This window comes from Onychomys torridus, chromosome 19 (assembly GCF_903995425.1).
Source record: "Onychomys torridus chromosome 19, mOncTor1.1, whole genome shotgun sequence".
NCBI classification, from domain to species: Eukaryota; Metazoa; Chordata; class Mammalia; order Rodentia; family Cricetidae; genus Onychomys; species Onychomys torridus.
This window is the reverse complement of record NC_050461.1, coordinates 21,895,745-21,908,544: the sequence shown is the minus strand read 5'-3', so window position 1 is coordinate 21,908,544 and position 12,800 is coordinate 21,895,745. Positions and strand designations below refer to the sequence as shown.

At 38.1% G+C, this 12,800-nt stretch overlaps 1 protein-coding gene across 4 annotated transcripts in view; it reads right to left on the bottom strand.

The window, feature by feature from the left end:
- Pkib (cAMP-dependent protein kinase inhibitor beta) overlaps positions 1–12,800 on the bottom strand; it is a 96,264-nt gene that overhangs the window by 26,212 nt on the left and 57,252 nt on the right. The gene's annotated exons all lie outside the window — the stretch shown is intronic.

The following is a 12,800-nucleotide window of genomic DNA, read 5'->3' as shown; positions in this document are numbered from 1 at the left end:
CAGAGGGAGGTGGATTTCTGATGTGAGGCAGTCTGGTCTACAAAGTGAGTTCCAAGACAGCCAGGGCTACACAGAAAAACCCTGTCTGGAAACAAAACAAAACAAAAATGAAGTCCCACTAGCAGGTAGAGATGAAGTGCTTACTAAATTTGAACATGTTGTTTCCTATAGTATTAGAAGAATAAGTAAGCATAAAACCAGAACAACTCATTATTGCCTTAGTCATCAGAATACACTGCCTTAAAGTATCACATGATAGGCATAGACATTCTGACCTAATGAAAATTAAATTAAGTCTTTGACACAAATTTGTTTGACAGAATGAGAAACCCTGATTCTCCCACCCCCATTCCATGTTAATATAATTAACATGCCTCATTTAATTTAAAATAGTCTTCAGGGATTCAAACTCATTATCTAAAAACTGGTGGGTGAAGAAAAGATTATCCTGACTGATTCTCCATTTTAGCTCAATTGGACTTAATTTGTCCCATTCTTAAATTTTGGGGATGGAGACAAAGTACGATGTTCTGCAATGAGTTTCTATAATCTTGACATATGGTTCCATTCCATAAAGGCCCATATATCTAACAACCTCCAGATTAAAAGTGTTGATTTCATCCAATCAATAACTTTCAAAGATTTTACTACTATTATTCTGACTAATACGATGAATTTACCACACACTTCAACAGCCTCTTGATCACAGCTGCTTTCACTGACATGACACACCTTAACTGGGCTACTTATGGCAAGCATGGGGAGCAATGCTGCTGCACACATTCCCTACAGAAAATTGCTTTAAAAAAGAAAAAACACGCTATTATTCTTTTTAAAAAGTCAGAAAATAGCTTACAAAAGCAGATGGGTCACTACCTCAGACATAGTAGAAGGCCCTTTCACCTCTATCTATTAAATACTTGAAATTCACCTGTTAACCCATGTGCCATTCCATTCCTGACACTGTCAAGGAATAGACGTTGACATTCTCAGCACCCATAAAGTGAATACAAGTTCAGCATCTGTGATGGTTTGAATGATAATGACCCCCATAGGTTCATATGCTTGAATACCTAGTCCCCAGTTGGTAGGTCTGTTTGGGAAGGATTCGGAGGTATGGCCTTGTTGGAGGAGGTTTGCCACTGGAGTTGGGCTTTGAGACTCAAAATATTCATTCTCAATGTACACTTTCTGCTTCGTGCTTTGCGATCAAGGTGTGAGCTCTCAGCAGTTCTTGCCACTGTGTCTTTGCCTTACTGTCATGAACTCTAAACGTCTGGAACCATATGATCAATTAAGTACTTTCTTTTCTAAGTTGCATTGATCATGGTGCTTTATCAAAGCAATAGAAAAGTAACTAAATCAACATCTATTTTTTCCCCTTTAGGTTTGTGAGGCAACGTACTTGGTTGGAAATCTTAATATTACTAAAATTTCGGTCCATGTTGAAGAGGAATCCTTCCAAGTTCAAAACTAGATAATCTGTACAAATTGTAAGTGATAAACAATTCTGCTAGTACCTACAGATACTTTGGTTGCTTCATCTCACACCTCCAGTCTCTGGGTTGCCTGTGATGATTATAAATTGCCCCCTGGGATTCTAGTTTTTTAAAAATGCCTTTTCTTGGCCTCATACTATATTCTAGTAGAGTGGAAGACAGTGAAATTAGAATAGAGTCTTGGAATAGAACCTCATGGAACTTGAACCTGTACTGAAAAGCATCCAGCAATCCATTTACCTTGGGTCATTAAAATAGTTCCCTATTAGCTTTCCATGTCTACTGTGATCTTAGATACAGAATGGAGTCACATCTGGGCATTTTGTCAAATTCTCCCCCCTCTTCTTTACTCTCTCATTTGCCAGACACCATGACACTCATGAAATCATCCACTTCTCAATGTTCTTAGCAACATGACAAATTTCTTGTGATAAAGTAAGTGAACACAATAGTAATATTTCTGTTACAAATAATGGATCTTTGTGGAGAGTTGTTTCTTTTTATCTTCTAGCCAAAACATTTCTAATAAATGATAGAGCCAAGGAGAGGTTCAATGGGTACATTTCAGGCATTCATCTTAGCACTGGAAGCCCTGGCCATGGGCCCTACCTGAACATTTTTACAAACTTGTAGACCATTCTCAAGAGTTTCTGCTTTAGGTAACGAACACTGGGAATTTCTTACTTTACAGATACTCAAAGCATGGATTGGATTAACACATTTCTTCTGATAGGCTTACCCTACAACCTAACTCCAACAGGGTACTCCATATCTGAGTAGGAATTCTAGATAACAATAGCAGTTGGGGAAATCATGCGACTTAGAATACTCAGGCTGAGAGCTTGAAGAAGACATGTAGTGGGAATTCAACCCCCCACAAAGACAATAGTGATGATTAAACTTAGGAGACAGCCAGGGTAAGAAAGAAGTCTAGTGATCTTTCCAAAGAATTCTTAATTAAAACACAAATTATAAAGTGATACTCCAGTCTCTGTTAAGTGTCATTCAGATCAGTGCCTGGAGATAATGAGCTCTACATCATTGTCACACAGGCTGCCATTACTGGCTGGACAAAAAGCTGTGTAGTGAAGTTCATATTTTTCCTATTGCCATCTCAAAATATTTTGTCCTTTCTTTGTTAGGTGGGTGCTTTGCATCCAAGTAGAAATGCTTTTGCTCATTCCTAAAAGCCTTGGTTATCATCTAGTTATAAACTGTGGTCCACTAGGTATAGTAGCATGTGTCTATAATCCCAAACTCAGGAGGTAGGGGTTCAGGAGAATTGCCATAAGTTTGAATCTTGCCTGGTCCATATAGTAAGTTCCAGGCCATTCAGGGTAACATGGTGGGACCCCATCTCAATACATAATGAAACAAAACAACCAACCAATCAAGCAAACAACAACAACAACAAAAAAAAACAAAACAAACCATTTTAAATTGATGTTGGGCATGAATTATGGCTTATGACCAAAGTTTAAGGCTGAACATCTGATATAATACTTTGCAACTGGCCCAGCCATAATTTCCCTCACTACCCTTCCTATAGATAAAATTTCTGAGCCAGACGTATGTCCTTATCAAAGCAACCAGGCACAGTTTCTGAAAACCCTGCATTGGCAGCTTTGTATTCTCTGCCTGCCTGCATAATTGTTCCAGCAAACCAATTACATCCTTTCCTCAGCAGCCAGTGGCACCTGCATATCTTTATACATGAAAACTTGCATGCCCATGGCCCTGTAAATGTACAATGTTCTCCCCATCCCCACTCCCATCCCCATGCTGTCACTATATGTGACTGATGAATTACCCTCAGCTTTATGATTTCAGCATCAGGTGGTATTTGGCTTTTCCTATCAATGGGGTGAATAGATGGGGACACCCCACATTACCAATACCACTTTTCCTTCTCCCTTGAAAAAGAACCTGAAGGATAGAAAGGGGAAAATGCATTGGGTTTACATATGTCTTGTGCCTACACCAACCCTTAGTGGGGTGCAACTTACTCTATTCTGTACAATCTACAGTTGCTTGAAGTGTAACCCCAACACTGAGTTGAGGTATATGTAGCTTCATCTTCTGGCCCAGTCTAGGTTATTTGAAGCCTAATGTTTATTTAAACCACTCTTATTGATGCTTGAATCCTATTGAATCATTTTTTGGTGTCTCTACCACACTCCTCTGAGAGCCTGAAAACTCTGAGATAGCCTTTAAGTTCATCCACCTAGGAGTTTCTGTTCCTGATGACTTCTCTACCTTTCTAGGGCCATAGCACCCATGGAACTTCTCTACTGTGCTAGCATCTTCCCTGGGAATTAAGCTGTAATTCTCCCTCTTGGATTTGCTAATCTCATTAAAATTTCTATTGCTGCTTCTTCACTGCTCAACCAAGAGGGCTGGAGGCCTGAGGACCTCAGCAAACACTCTGGAGCCAAGTTCTCCTCATATCACGAGTTCTCCCACCAGCTAGTAAATGATTCATTTCCTTTCCCAGAAACATAAAACCTAACTCTCAAGCCATTGTTTGCTTTTTCCTCCTTTAGGATTTGTTCTCAGTGCTCCAGTCTCATCTCAGAAGGTTGAAGTCAGTCTGCTGTCGGAAGTAATGTTAGCTCTCAGGACTATGGCTCTTTGTCTCCACTTACCAGACATTAGAAACTTGGGTGATCTTTTGTTCTAAATTGTATGTCTCATTTTCAGCTAACAGTGTCCACACAAAACACTAAAGGAGGTTTAATGAGTAAAGAATCTCAGTTAATAATTAAATTGTTATCAGTCACACAAATTTAGCAGCTCTTCTCAACTGGGCCTTTAGCTAGGCAGTTGCTTTATATACATATTGTGTATTGCTTTATTGCATTATTTCATTTAATCATTACAAGTATCAGTGTGTGTGTGCATGAAAGAATGAAAAAACTCAATTGTGAGATGACTAAAATTGAATTTTCCAGATGTTACCAATCTTGCTCTATGTTCAGATTTAAATTTCTTATATGTTACTCCAGAATATGGATTTTTAGTCATTTCATAAAGTCAATCCAGTTTCCATTGATGTTTATAAAATTGGATGATATTAGGATAAGATAGAAGTATCTTAACTTAGAAATAAGCCTCCTAAAAGTTACCTAGTACAGCCATTTGTCACATGTATGAATCTCCTCAAACAAAATATTGTCCTTCTATGACCCAAATACTCTCCATGGTATTATATTTATTATATTTTATTTATTTGTGTGTGTGTGTGTGTGTGTGTGTGTGTGTGTGTGTGTGTGTGTAACTGGATATGTATACGTCTGTGTTTGTGTGCCAGTGGTCATGGAACCCAAAAGAGTATTATATCCCTAGAATTATAGGTAATTGTAAACTGCCCAATGTGATGCTGGGCACTGAGTTCAGGTCCTTTGCAAGAACAGAAAGTCTCTTAACCACTGAACCATCTCTGCAGCCCCATTTCTATAGTACTTCATCCTCAAAACACTGTTCAAGGAACTCATATAATTCAAAAACTTTTATTTGAATTTACTCTTAAAATCTGATTGATTCTTAAAAATGTAAATCATTGAACTGAGAAATAAGCATGATTTTGAAAACAATGTGTGTTCTTTATGCTTCTCATTGACTATTATACAGTTAATATATGGGAATACATACTTCCATATTCATTAAAATTCTTTCATAGAATAAATAGAAAGGAAACTTATAATTTATGGGATAAACTTCTATATAATTTAATCACTGTGTTATGTCTGAGTGAGTTAATTTTGCCTCCCATCTTATTTTCCATTCACAAGTGGTAACAGAACTTGCTCATTAAAAACAGTATGAGGCCAGTGTGAACTTTTTGTTTTTATACAAACTTAAGAGTTTTTCAAATATTATTTTAGAGTTTTCTTGATGTACTTCATCCTTATGACTTTTTTATTAGAATGCTAAAATAATTCACATCTTATAAAAAGACATTTTTTTTTTTCTTGAAAAGGAGAGAAGGCACAATAATGCACTAAAGGAAACCACTGTTTGATGCTCTCACAATAGCGGACACCTGGGGACTGCTTGTCACTAGTCTGTTCTTTGAGTCATTTCTATACAGTAAGGCAAATCCACATGAGATGCTCTGTAAAGTCCTGGGCTTTCCTTTTGAAACGTATAACTAAGATTTGAAGGCTTTCTCCTAGCTACACATACCTCAGCCTAGATAGCCTTTATTTTTAGCTGCTGATGGTCAGCCACTCTGCTCCATCCATCTGTCCTAACATTGACCTCATCAAATTTTACAGGCTTTAGATACTTTTTTTATAGCTTGGCTACCAGAATCACTTTCCCTCCTGATGTCAGGCAGTGTAAACTAACGCCTCTTCTTTTGTGTGTGCTTTTCCGCCACAAACTAGATTCTCACCTTTGCACTTGATTAAATTGTGGAAAGGAGAAGACAAATAAAATGAGGTCTCAGAAAATTACATCCCTCCTATGCCAGCCTGGAACCCAACAAACAGAATTTACAGCAAATTAGTGCTCCCTGAGGTCTTTTAAAAATCTTCATGTAAGAGCCAGGGGAAATACAGTAGGAGGGAATGAGCCCATGTAGGAAAAAAACAAAACAAACAAAACAAAACAAACACTATTTGCTGAGAATTAATCTTATGCCAGAAGAATGAGGACAGTGTTTGCCTAATTTGTTTATGTATAACCATCAATGATGACAGCTCTTATTAATATAGAGTTCCAGCTACTCCCTAGAGCTTTTGATTTAGACTATCTGGTATCACATGTATTCTTAACTCTGTAGGTAATTAAGGTTAACAGGTTTGAGAACTGAATTAGAATAAAGCTTAACTCACTACATCTTTCTCACTGCATCTTATCACTTTCTTCTACACCTTTTCCAAGAATGCACTGATTAATTTGTTTCCATATCTAAAAGGATGTGTCACTCACACAGCAGGTTATATATAATTGGTGGTTTTAACAAAGAGTAACAATGCATATACTCAGCCTTGGAGACCTACTAGTTCAATTGTAGACCTGAGTAAAATTGAACTAAATTGAAAAATAAATTCTTATTACCCTTGTTAGATCAGAATATATGCTGGTATCTTCCTCTGGGCTCTGCTACCTTTCATTTTCATAACAGATAATGAAGTTCACTGATGAAACACTTTAATATCATTGTCACTAAATATGATGTAGGGTACTTTTCCCCCTAGAGAGATAAAGCTTCCTGGGAGGCAAGAACAAATATTGTCTATGCATCGACCGTGGACAGCAGGGGTTCAGTGGAACACTCCAGCTGAACTTCCTAACCACTGACCTTGTGTTGCTCCTGTTTGAGAACCTGTCTATAGACAGGAAGCTTTCAGTGAATTTGATACAAGAATAAAATGTTTGTTGACACTTTAAGCATTCTACATTTGTGTTCTAGGCAGCTCGCATGAACCAAGAAAGACACTCTGAGTTATCCTACCACTCTGTTTACATTCAAATTCTTCACTGATATCCTTTGGCATTTGATCAAGGATAATGAAGAACTTTGGAATAATAAAATTCTCCCAAACCCATCTTAATTAAAATAATTGAAGAAAATACCAAAGCAATGACAAAACAAAGAAAAAAAGAAACTAAAAAATAACCACCTGATTCTGCAAGTGTCTTCAGTAAGAGTTGAGAAAGAGCTGCTCATGGAGACAAGTTCATTTGACCTGAAGGGAGCTTGGTCATCCTGAATCTATTGACTGAAATCTCTTTGGGTCTCTCAGAGATGTAAAAGATGGAGTGAGAAAAAGGCAATATGGAAAAGATCTCATGTATTTAACTAAAATTTGATAACAACTATTCATTACTGGAGAGGTTTGCTTACCTGAGTCAAACAAATCAGAAGAAATATTTGGAAATGTAGTCAATATTAACTTATAAAAGAATAAGTTTGAGAATAAATGCGTGAAAGAAGTGAAGAGAGACATGATGTGATCACTTTATACATTAAAACATGAAGTTCAGTATTTGATTGATCCTTGTTCTATTGTTCCTCCAATGTAATATTTTTATTGATTATCTTGGAATTTCACATAATATACCCCATACTAATTCTCCAGTCCTCCCAGGTCTGCCCCCCTCCCCCCGCGCAACCCTTGTGACCCCTGCCAACAAAAAAACAAAGCCTAATTTGTGCTGCCCATATAGTCACTGGAGCATGGTCAAATTCCCAGTGGCCAGCCCCTTAAAGAAAACTGAGTCCTCCCCGATGCCCCCACCAGAAGCCTTCCACTGTGCAGAGCGACACTTCAGCATCTTTATCACAATTTTTAAGAGTTCTTGATCAGATTTTACCAGACCAACTGCATACTGTACCCTCTCTTCCTTAACTTCGTTCATTGATATGCATCTTTCTGCTCTAGAGGCCCCCAGATCCTCAAAAACCCTCTTTATTTCATCTCATCAAACCATGTCTTGGGAAAATATTCATTCACTCATACATTTGTTTACAGGGTTATGCTCTGTTTGGGGTTCACCACAAACTAAACTCTAAATTCTAAAAGCCAAATCATTAGCGGTGGCACCAATTAACTGATGGAAAAGAGTCTTTTTTTTTTTTAAGGTGGGATAAAATTTCCACGAAATAACAAAACTTTGTCTTCAAGTCTGGAAAGGATATTAGACTTGTGCTCCTAGTACAACCACCTCCACAATGTGAGGGAATTCCTTAACCACCTTAAGCTTCAGTTTTCCTGGTCCTCTTTGTGTAATGCCCCCTCAATGTTTGCATTGAGGGCAGGAATACCTACATGTCTTGAGTTTACATTATAGTAAATAAGTATCTGTGATCTCACTGATTCTTTGTACTGGCTGGTCTTATGTCAATTTAACACACAAACTAGAGTTATCTGAATGGAAGGAACCTTGATTGAGAAAATGCCTCCATGAGATATAACCTTAAGGACTTTTCTTAATTAGTGGTTGATGGGGAAGGGCCCAGCTCATTGTGGGTGGTGCCATACCTTGACTGGTAGACCTGAGTTCTGTAAGAAATCATGCTGAACAAGCCACAGGGAGCAAGTCAGTAAGTTGCACCCCTCCATGGCCTCTGTTTCAGCTCCTGCTCCAGGTTATTTCCCTGCTTGAGTCTCTGTCCTGACTTCGTCTGGTGATGAACAGCAATGTGGAAGTATAAGCTGAAGAAACCTTTTCCTCCCCCAACTTGCTTTTCGGTCAAGGTGCTCATTGCAGCAATAGGAACCCTAAGACACTCATGTTCCACAGACCTGCTGAGTCAAACCTAAACTTTCTAGCCACTCATTGCAAATAGGAGGATGCTGAGGAAGGATATAATGGCTGAACACGGTCTAATTTATTTCTTAGCACTTGAAAATCAATTTGTTTTCACTTTAAGACCTATGGGACTTGTAATAACCCTACCAGTTTAGAATTTGGAATTAGGCTATATGGGTAAAATCTACTAAAGCTGTATTTTATTTGCATCAAAAGTATGAACTTAATCTAATTGTTACGTAAGCGATGGCTTTTATTTGGCTTGAATGAAAAATGTTCTGGTACAAGTCCCCTGTCACCGGTCAGTCCACTGTCCCTGAAGCTTCTAGTTCAAGCAGAGTTCAGTTTGAAATCCCCAGTAAACACTGTGCCCTAGAAAACAGAGACTTCAGAAAACCCAAAATCCTCCCATTCTGGGGTCTGTGGGACTCTGACTCTATGCATACATCCAAAGAGGGATGTTTTTGGCAATTTCAGAAGCCCTAGTCCAGTATGTGGAAAAAATGAAAAACAGTATAAAAGCTCAAATTTTTGTTTGTTTGTTTGTTTTTATATGTGTGCATGTGTTACTTTCTTCAGCAAATTTTTATGGGTCTCAGAGAGAAAGCTGATGTGCCTTCTGTCTCCTCACGTAGCCTCTAAAGTCTAAAGCACTGTTGATTATCGTGACTAAAATTCTAAGTCGGTTCCACAGGAAATTCTAGAAAGCTTTATGCAACTTGACACCACATGTATCTTAGATGTATTTTAAACCCAACATTAACTGGTTACAGTAGGAAATAAGTATTTCTTTGTATTCATAGCATTTGTTCAGTTGAGGCCTACTAAGATAGACATTTGCTTTTGAGTCTAAGATTCCTCTCTTTTATTTAACCTTTTCTAAAATTTACCTCCAGATGTATTTACAAAACATGGTTAGGTCATTCATCTCTCTATTTCTTACATACACATAATAATTATCACTATACATGGAATTTGTTTTTTTAAAACAATAACTTTTCTATTGCCTACATATTTGCATAATTTCCACCTTAGTACACTGGATTGTAATGCGACCATGTGATCCAGTTCCCAGCTCCACCACAGTCTTTGAGAACAAGTAACTACTTTTGCATAATACACTTTTAGTGACCTGAGAAGGTGACCAGGTGATAGAAAAATTAACAAGTGTGTTGTAGAATTTTGAACGTTTAGAAATGTCCTAGTAGACTTATTTTAAGACTGAGATCCATGTTTTACATAAGAAATTTACATGTCCATCTCATCTGGATGATCACATACATAATCCACTTTCTTTTGTACAATTTAATGGAATTGACGTGAACTGATTGATATGATTAAAGGTAGCCAGTGAGAATAAAGTGAGATAATCCATGAGTAGTTTGTCATTTTCCCAGAATTTTGGACTTAGATTTTTAGTCATCAGCTAGTTAATAAGACCAAAATAAGCAGCCCTGGCTCCAAAAAGATGAAGAACATGGGATTGCTAGTTCAAGTGAACATCTGGTTAATTTCAACATTCAGTTTTAAAATCACCAGACATGAGAACCAAAGTAGGTCCATAGATAAAACAGCAATCATTCCTAGTTTGTTTGTTTGTTTGTTTGTTTGTTTTCATTTAAGAATAAAAACCTTTTTCAAACATCAGATTACTTGAGGAGATGGTGGGATTCCAGTGGGGCGAGATAAGATGAAATACCCTTCTGGGGAGGGTAGAAGAACAACCAAAACAGGTAACAGATGCAGCCAGTGGGAGAAACCCTTGCCAGTGGGCACAAACACAAAGCGCTTGTAGTAATTACATCACATTCAATTCTAGGTTTCCCACCTCTGCTCTACAGCTCCCTCCTGCTACCTGCAAAGTCAATTTTGCTATACTCCAAGTTTAACCATCCCAGTCATATCTCTACTCAGGGTGACAGAGGCAGAACCCCAAAATGATCCTAACTTGATATGGACCAGAGAGGGCCACAGTAACACCAAGAAGCCTTAAAGACAGCAAGTAAATAAGCAGAGAGGCACCAGGGCAGCAGATCAAGAAGTGGGACAAGAAGAGTCTGAGAACAGATTCATTAGAGCCTTTGGATTTGCAGAAATACTGAGCAAGGACAGCACAAATAGATATAATGCCTCTTTGTGCAGTGACTACGGCATAGGTATTGAGGCTCAATGGCAAGATGATCTCTCAAGTCTTAAAAATATACTTTGCTTTTAGAAAATTTAAATGAGAAAATATATAACAGATGAAAAATCACTTATAAATATTTAAAGATATCCTTATCTTTATAACAAAAACTTGAATATATTTGGAAAATGGTCACATATAAAACAAGAGATAGTATATATTTAGAAACATGAATGTGGCTTTGTAACCTAGTGTCCAGAAACTTATCTTTTGTGACAGCTAATAACTTTAATCCCCTTATCTTCCACCACTGACTTTTCATTGTCTCTTCTCCCATTTGGAATTACAGAATATTTAAGATAAAGATTTTTTTTTTTGTACAAGATTCTTTCTTGTCCTTATCCCTCCTTCCAGTGGCAGGGTTTCATTATGAACCTCAGGCTGGCCTCTTCTCTCCCAGGTTCTGGGATTGGAGGAGTGTACTACCATGCCCACCTGGCTCTTGGATAGTGATATCCTAAACAACAATGTTTGTCAATGCACCACATTCCAAGGTTTCTGAGATCTCAGCAACACATCTGGAGAACATAGTGCAGAGCTATTACATGGCAGTTCATTCTACAGTCCAACCAGTTGTTTATACAGGTGCCAATTTTGAGCACAGAGAGTCAACTTCCTCCTGGGACATCCTTCTCAAGGCCCTAGCCAAGTCATATTTTATTTGACACTGCCTACAGTTGCATGTTTGAAGACAATTTCTAAAATAAAAATACCATATGTGATGTATAATTTACAGTATAAACTGACTAGATTTAAAAATACCTAGACATTGGATGTGGTGAATCATTTTAATTGTCAGATTGACTGGATTTAGAATCACCTAGGAGATCAATGAGTAGGTGTCCATGAGGATGATTCCAGAAAAGAACTTAGAGAAAATCCATCTCTCAGTGCAGAAAGCACCATCCAAAGAAGAAAATGGCATCCCAGATATGAAGATGTTGGAAGAAAGTGTGCCTGTATTTGTTTCTTCTTCCCAAGTGAATGTGCCAAACACTGACACTGCCATCTTTTGCTGACATCAGAACCCTGCTTCATTGACCTTCCATTGTCTACTCAATACCAGTGACTCTCTGAGAACCCTTCCAGCTGTCATCACTGACTTGGTTTGGGATTGCTGAGGCATCCAGATTCTTGACCTGAGAAGCTACTATCTTCTCTGCTTTTCCAGCATGCAGGAAAAATGTGCTGGCCCTATAGCATAACCCAACTAATTCATCTCTTTTTAGTTCTGTTCCTCCAGGCAACTTTACCTAATACACCTGGTAAAGGATTATTTTTAGGCATATCTATGAAACTGTTTCCTGAAGTGCATGCATAGACCGGATGGGGAATATACACCCACAGTATAGATGAATACCATCCAATACACCAGGGACTCAAAGAAAACAATAATCTGAGAAAAGGCAAATTCCATCCTCTGGAACTGGGACATATTCTTTCTCTCCCTCACTTGGGTGTCACATCTCTTGTGTTCACGGCCTTTAGACTTTAGGACTTTAACCAGCACCTCCTGGATTTTCATGACTTTAAGTTTCTGAGTATTGCACAATTTGAATATAATTGGTCCCCATAAGCTTATAGGGAGTGCCACCATTAAGAGGTGTGGCCTTGTTGTAGTAGGTGTGGCCTTGATGGAGAAAGTGTGTTACTGTGGGGGCAGGCTTGGAGTTTTCATATGCTCAAGCTATGCCTACTATGGGATGGACTCCTGCTGCCCATGGATCAAGATGTAGAATGCTCAGCTCTTTCTCCAGCACCATGTTTGCCTGCACACTGCCATATCCCACCAAGATGATAATGAACTAAAACTCTGAAACTGTAAGCCACCCCAATTAAATGTTTTCTTTTAT